Genomic DNA, 7,605 nt, shown 5'->3' with positions numbered 1-7,605 from the left:
AATCTTTCAATTTAAAATCTTTCAATTTAAAATCTTTCAATTTAAAATCTTTCAATTTAAAATCTTTCAATTTAAAATCTTTCAATTTAAAATCTGGGCTATTTTCTGGCAGGGAACCAGACAAATAAAAGACAGAAAAACCATAAATATAAGATAAAAGATCCTTAAAGTGAGGGATTCTTTAGGGCCTTTAATCCATGTCCATAGCACACTCTTGGCTCACAACCTGTAGCACAGCCCTGAAAATTAAATTTTTCCTTCAAATATCCCAGAGATTTCAGAATATAACAAGTGATCAGAGATATCCCTCCAATGCTTTATCCCTCAAAATAAAATCTCCTCAGGTTCTGCATGGCTGCTCCATCTGTCAAATCCAGGCACCAAAATATTCCATTGGAGCCCCAGGATTGGTTTTGATGGAATAAATGGAGAGCAGAATGGAAATGCCAATTACAGCAGAGTTTTTCCAGCTTTACCCAGGTCCCCAACCAGAGAGATTTCAAATTGGCCCACTCAGAAAAAATCTAATTTGTAACATCTTTAACTGGAGCTGGGAATTGGGGGTTCTCAAAGGAAAAATGGCATTTTAGAGCAAAAAAAAAAAGCCATTTTCACAATAAATACCTCGTCTGCACATGTGGGTAAGGCAGTATCTGAATAATAGACACCTTTGGAAAACCAACATTTTTTATTTATACATTATTACAGATTTGAGTAGTAAAACACTTTTAATATTCTATCAAAAATGAACAGGTTTTGGCTCAAAAGGAATATTGGAGTCCAGTGTGTTATACCTGCTATTAAAATAAATATCTCATCAAAAAGCGTTGCATTAATAGAATTTATTGTAACATTTTGATGTTTCTGAATGCTGGGTAATAATAATAATAATAATAATAATAATAATAATAATAATAATAATAATAATAATAATAATAAAGGGGTATTTAGGGAATAGAAAGGAGTGGATGAATCCTCAGGAATACTGGCACTAATACAGTCTGATCCTGCCACCTAGTGACAAACTCTCCCTGGAAAATCACTGGATTTCCCCAGAAAATGGGTTTTTCTGCAAGAAAACAACCAAAGTGTGGATCTAACCAAACTGAATTTTAGCACCACTTCGTGTTTAATTCAAAGGAAAGGGAAACAGAGCCAGGAATTGTTTGGGTCAGTAGCTAAAATGTGAATTATTTCAGTACATAGATAATACTGGTTTGGTACAAGCAGTTCTGGAATTGTCAACAGCTAATTGTGAGAAGAAATTTTATCTAATTTTAAATTTTGCTTTTGAAATACACATTTACAGCAAATATTCAGCATTTTAATCCCTTCCCAGCTTTAAAACCCTTTACAAATCTGAGGAGAGTTCCACATTAACTTTGCACTTCCATAATATTTCACTCTCTTAGGATGCAACATTGGATCTCTTGGAATATTCCAATTATTGTCCTTATCAGTCTTTTTATCTTCTGCCTCTTTGGAGCCCAAAGCAGCTGAATATGGGGGTGCAACAATTCTGAAACTACAGGGTGTGGTTTGTTGATGGGTCTTTTTCCTAAAAATTAAAATATCTTTAAAATTAATTTTATTATCTATTTTATATAAATACTTTTCTACATGAGGAGATGGATTTTGGACATTCAATAAATTATGTTGCTATTTGATTTAGCACTTGTGCCTATAAGAGGTGCTTGGAGAACAAACTACACAGAAATACACACAGAAATGATTTTACATCTGTAGTTAAGTAACAGAATCAACTTGGCAATTCACTGTTTTGTGGAGGAATTATACCTAAAGTTATTTTTTGAAGAGTTTCAGTTTCCATGCTGAGCATTCAGCTTTAGTGCAGCCTCTGTTTTTTCACTCTAAATCTTTCTGTGCACAGTGGAAAAAGATTTATAGGGAAAAGAAATTCAGTAAACTCTGAAATTTCTTTTCATCAAATCTTAGATGTTACAGGCAGGCTTTTTCCAGCAATATAAATAAATTATAAATAAATATAAATATATACATACACGCAGCTTGATTCACAAAGCAAACAAATCTAGGAAACAACAAAAAACAACAAGAAAGAAAAAAAACCACCAAAAATTGAAATAACACTTCAAAAGCTTCCTTCTTTCCTTCTGTTATTTTCTTTAAAAATATGTTTATCTACAAGATAAATATGATAAAGTAATATATATAAAATCTGGACAGAAGAAACATATTTGGATTATATTATAGATTATTAATTGCTGCTTAATTAACCAATAACTGCTCAACCTCAAATACTGAATTTCCAGTCTGTACAAAAGGAAAATTCCTGTAATAAATAAAATATAACTCATGACTTTACAAACAAATACCAAAAGTGAAGAATGTCAAAATCCATATGAAGGCATTTAATTAGGCAAGATATATTCAGTCAAGTGATTTTAGAAGCCAAGCAGCACTTTTGTTCCTCCTTAATCCACTTCCAATAAACCTGGATATAGGAAAGATATAAAAAGAAAGATTCTAAAGATAAAATGTGACTCCTGATAAGCATTAATATCATGAGAAAAATAAGTGAGGGAAAAAAAATCTGTGTGAAACACGACAAGAGATAAAATTTGGCTTTGGAGATCTTCAGGGAAGGAAAGATTTTATAAATTTGAGGGAAGAGTAGAAGATTCCAATGACAAAATGAGGAAAACCAGTGATTTTGTACATTTTTAGGATGTCTGAGGGTCAGGCTGGCAAGGAAATATTCTCAATATTGGGTGAAAGAGCCAAACTGGGAAAACACTCCCACCCCTCTCAGGATTTGGGATGCCCAAGGACACCAACACTTGCAACTGACTCTTTAAAATGTCATTTTGACATAAATTTCCCTCCATAAAGAATAAAAAACCCCAAACTCTCCAGGGTGTCAGTATCACAAATATTACCTGAATTCCATTAAAACATTTCCAGGTTTCCTTATGAAATTTCTATTAACAAAGGCTGTGAATGGAGTAACCATCAAAATAATTAAATTGTTCTTCAGTTATGTTTTAAAACACTGCAAGATGTTCTTCCTTGGAAACCATTGCAAGAACTCCAGGAGCATTTGCTGTGAGCTGAACCAAAACAGAACAACCCCGAATTTTTTAAGCCAGTTTAACAACAAAAATCCTCTTGCATTCAACAAAACCAACCCAAAATTTACTCTCCCTGACTCACTCTACTCTTCATTCATTCCCTTTATGCTAAAAGGTAACTCAGCCACTCCCCTCATGACAAAAATACCTTTCAAGGATATTCTTGATCAATAATAACCCTTGGCTGTAGAATTTCCATCCCTTCTGCACAGGGTGGAGCTGGTGGGGTCACATAGGAGTAACGAGGCTCAGCAGCCCCCAGACAACATTAATTAACCAATTTCATTTCCCTACCCAGGTGGTACCAGCACTTCCAGGAGGTTTTACATCCTCTCTGGGTAAAACATTCCTTTTTCAGGGCACACTGGAGAGAACAGCTTCGTTTCCCTGGTGAAAATTTCATTGCAAAGCCGTGGAGCAGCGTTGAGAGCATGGGAAGGTTGGGCTGGGAAGGGACCTTAAAGCTCATCCTCTTCCACCCTTCCAGCCTGGCCTTGACACTCCCACCACTGCCAACACCTCTGGGTAACCAGATCCTACCTGAAAAATCCAAACATTTCCTGAAGGATTTTAAAATCCATATTTTTATGACATAATCTGGTCTCCCCATCCAAAAAACCAAAGCTTATGTGCACTTAGATTTCCAGGAGTAGGATTTTATTGTTTTAACTATTATTTCTTAAATCTTTTGCCCATCACCCTTTCACTTGCATCCCATTTGTCTCCTTTCACTGGTGTTTCATCAAAAATTGCTGCTCTTCATTAAGCAGAAAAGCACAACAGAGTGATTATTAATTGATATCTTTTACCTACAGAGAAAAAACCAAACAGAACCCCCTCCTTTGTAATGTCCTAGAACCAAACTGTGATTTATGGTCCCACTTGTACAAGATTGCTCTTAATTATTTATTCAATAAAGGCCATGACTGGAAGTAACTGAAAATAAAAGTGAGCAGGTGAATTTGAATATTCAGCACCTCATCCAAATCTCATGGAAAACTGTGTAGTCCTTAAAAATCAACAATATCATTTATCCCATCCAATAATAATCCAAAGTGTAAAACAAAATACACTCACAGAAAATAAAGATGTTATCTTCCCTCCACACCCCCCTCCCCATTTCAGTGGCCCTAAAATGTTTTAAATCACTGTATTTATTATGAAAAATAATAAATATGAAAAATAATAAATATTAATAAATATAAGAAAGGTTTCAGGTTTCATTCACAACCAGGTTTTGTTCCCATGACCATAAAGCCCTTCCTAACACGTTAGAAAAGGTTCTAGTGCTGCTTTAGCACTAAAAAGAGCAAAATCAGAGTTATCTTTCAGGAGACTTGCAAAGTGAAGGTGAAATAAAAGGTGGTCTCAGAAGAAACAACACAGTTACTGAGAATGAAGAAAAAATAATAAAGCAGGAATTTTTCTTAAAATTAAGATTAAGATTTCTTAATTCTTAACATGTACAATTATTTTTGCTTTCTTTTAAAGGTGAACAGAAATTTAAGGTCAAGAGATGACTTATTATCTAACATTTCCTTATTTGCCTGCAGCTGAAAACTCTAACAGAGTTTCACCCCACATTCAGGGTTACTCTACCTCGATAAAATAAGCTGCATTTCCACAATTCTTTTAACCACACATGTCACAGACTTATTAACAATACATTCCAAAAGAAAATCTGGCTTGATTTCTACAGATGCAAAAATTCCTGTTCAATTAAAAAAATAATAATAATAATTAAAATTATTGTGCATCTGTAGTGGAGCAGACATTCATATCCTAGATATCCTAAATATTATCTGCACATCCCCCAGCAGGGAGGGCTGGAATTGGCACAGCCCCTGATTTTATGGCTTGAACAGAGGGTAAAAGACTCCAAAAAATGGAGCCAGACCTCACTTCTGTCAACAAAACTCCCACTGACCTGGCCAGGGCTGGAATATTGTAATAATAAAATAAAATAAAAGATGTCCAAAGGCTCAGTGTGGGATTTTCTGGGTGTGGAGTTGATGGTGACATTGTGACAACAGGTCTGTGGTGAAAGCCAGCGGTGCCCAAATGTACAGAGGGACACTGAGCCAGGGCAGTGACACATGAAACAATCTCCAGTGGGCAAACAAACCAAAATGTTATTTCAGAGCACATTGATCCATGCCAGTTCCCTGGGACAGAGAGCAGCCCTGGCATCAGCAGCTCAGTTCAAACAGTAAAGGCAAAAAAAATGTGCAACCCCAGCAGGCAAAGTCCATCCTTCTTAAAGGGAAAATTCTTACTCTTCCTAAAAGGAAAATTCTCACCCTTCCTAAAAGGAAAATTCTCACCCTTCCTAAAAGGAAAATTCTCATCCTTCCTAAAGGCAAAATTCTCACCCTTTCTCTTGTTTTCATTTGCAGCACTGTGTCGTGCAGGGTTTGTTTATCAGAAATATCTGTAATGTGCAACGTTTTCACACCTCATGCTCCATTAAATAAGTTATTAAGTTACAAGTTCTTTCAAAGTTAGCATGGATTAAAAAAATGTACTGTTCAATGAACCTTGTGGGTCCCTTTCAGCTCAGCATATTTTGTTATTCTGGAAGAAATAAAAATCTTTAGAATGTGAGAGAAATCAATAGAATTTGTACTTACAATAAAGTAGCCACAAAATTATTTATTTATGTAATATTTATGTAATAATAAATAAAAGAGATTACCTTTATGTTTTTCCATTCTGCAGGATCTAAAGCATCAGGAATCCATCCCCACAGAGAAAGGAATAAACCTCAGTGCAGAGAAAGGCAGACACCTGTGCCATAAAAACACCTGGGGGTGTGTGTGTGTAATATATTTTTTATTGGGCAAATATAAAAAGCAGTCACATCAATCAAACCCTAAAGAGGCATTTGGAAGACCTTAGAATACAGAAAATTAATTCTGGAGTACAGAGGCTTCTCCCTCCACCATCCATCAGAGCAGCAATGAACGCTCTCAAAGTTTGGCGGCTGCTGCCAACAGCTGTAAAGAGAACTGAGGCCATGAATTCCCCAAACAAGAGCTGAGCCCCTGCTGCTGACACAGCCAGTCCCTGCAGCCACCTCTGCTGCTGGAAACATCTTCTCATTTGGGGTGGGTTATTGCAATAACCCAGTAATTGCTTCTCAAATTCTCTGGGTTAAATCAAGGCTCCTTCTCGCCTCCTGCCACAGCCTTTGGGTGACCAAAGCTTTGCTGCCTCGTCAGCTGCCCATAAATTTTGTCACCACCTGTATTTTTATTTGTCACTCCACCTGGTTCATTTTCCTTTGTGTTGAACACCTTCCTCTGTCACTGCTCAACACCCCTTTACTTCCTCAAAATCTACAAATTCATATTCCAGGCAGTGAAAATATTTCTGCCTTCGCAGAAAAACATCACCACACCACCAGTACTTCCACAAATACAGTTCCTAACTTGTACCAGGAACCCTCCAGAGAATATTTCTCATATATTCTCAAATATTCTCCTATATTTCTCAAATATTTCTCATCAGTTTTTAAAGCAGCTCTCTCAAACAGTCCAGTGTCTCTGTTCCCTGCACTGCTACAGCTCCAGTTTTTGTTGCTGCCCCATCAGACATTTTGGCCCCCACCCAAACTCCTCATCCCTCGTTGCTGTCATGTGGAAAAAACTGTACTAATACTGTTTTAGCTGACTCTTCATCTCATTTTAATCCAAATTTAAAATATTTTTTATTCCCTTGCCAATGAATTTTCTTTATTCTCCCTCCTCCTGCAGCTCTGGAAAGTGTTAACTCTATTGCTCACACAAATATTGTACTTACCAGCTGAAAACACAAAGCTGCTCTCACTTTTCTAAACAACAGAAAGAGAATAGAAAACAGATTAAGATATCCCATTACATAAAAAAACCCCAACCCTAATAAATTAGAATAAAATTTCATTTAGGCCTCCTATCATCTGTCTTAAGCTGTCTCGGTGTTTAAATTGTCCTTAAAGCCATTCTCTGAAACAGCTCAGGAGAAAATGTATTTGCAAAAGGCACACAGAGCTATGAGTTTGCTTTGGATGTCATCATTCAAATGAAGAATAAAAGCACAGATCTGCTGTGGGGCTGACAGCTCTGTGGATGGTGTCCTAACCCAGCTTCACTGCAGATAATGAGATAAGCAATGGTTTTATTAGGCAAATGCTGGAGAGGAATATGGTAATACACAAAGAAAACTTGGTTTGAGCTGTCTTTTGTTTCTGATTGTGAGCACTAAGGACATTCAGATAGTGCTCCACACTAAACCAGCCCATCCCAGTCCTTTCCTGGAGCTGACCTGGGACTGAAGGTTCTGGAATAACACCCCAGCCAAATGCATTAGATAAACATACACGATTTCAGCTCAATTCTCATTACATTTCCATCCAATACTGGTCAACCACAGAGTTAAAATTAGATATTTTTGTTATATCCTGGCTTGAAACACTTTGTTCTACACCAATCCATCACTGGCTGTCAGTACTTTTAAG

Source organism: Parus major, chromosome 6 (assembly GCF_001522545.3).
Source record: "Parus major isolate Abel chromosome 6, Parus_major1.1, whole genome shotgun sequence".
NCBI classification, from domain to species: domain Eukaryota; kingdom Metazoa; phylum Chordata; class Aves; order Passeriformes; family Paridae; genus Parus; species Parus major.
The sequence above is the reverse complement of the archived record's forward strand: the minus strand, read 5'-3'. Positions refer to the sequence as shown.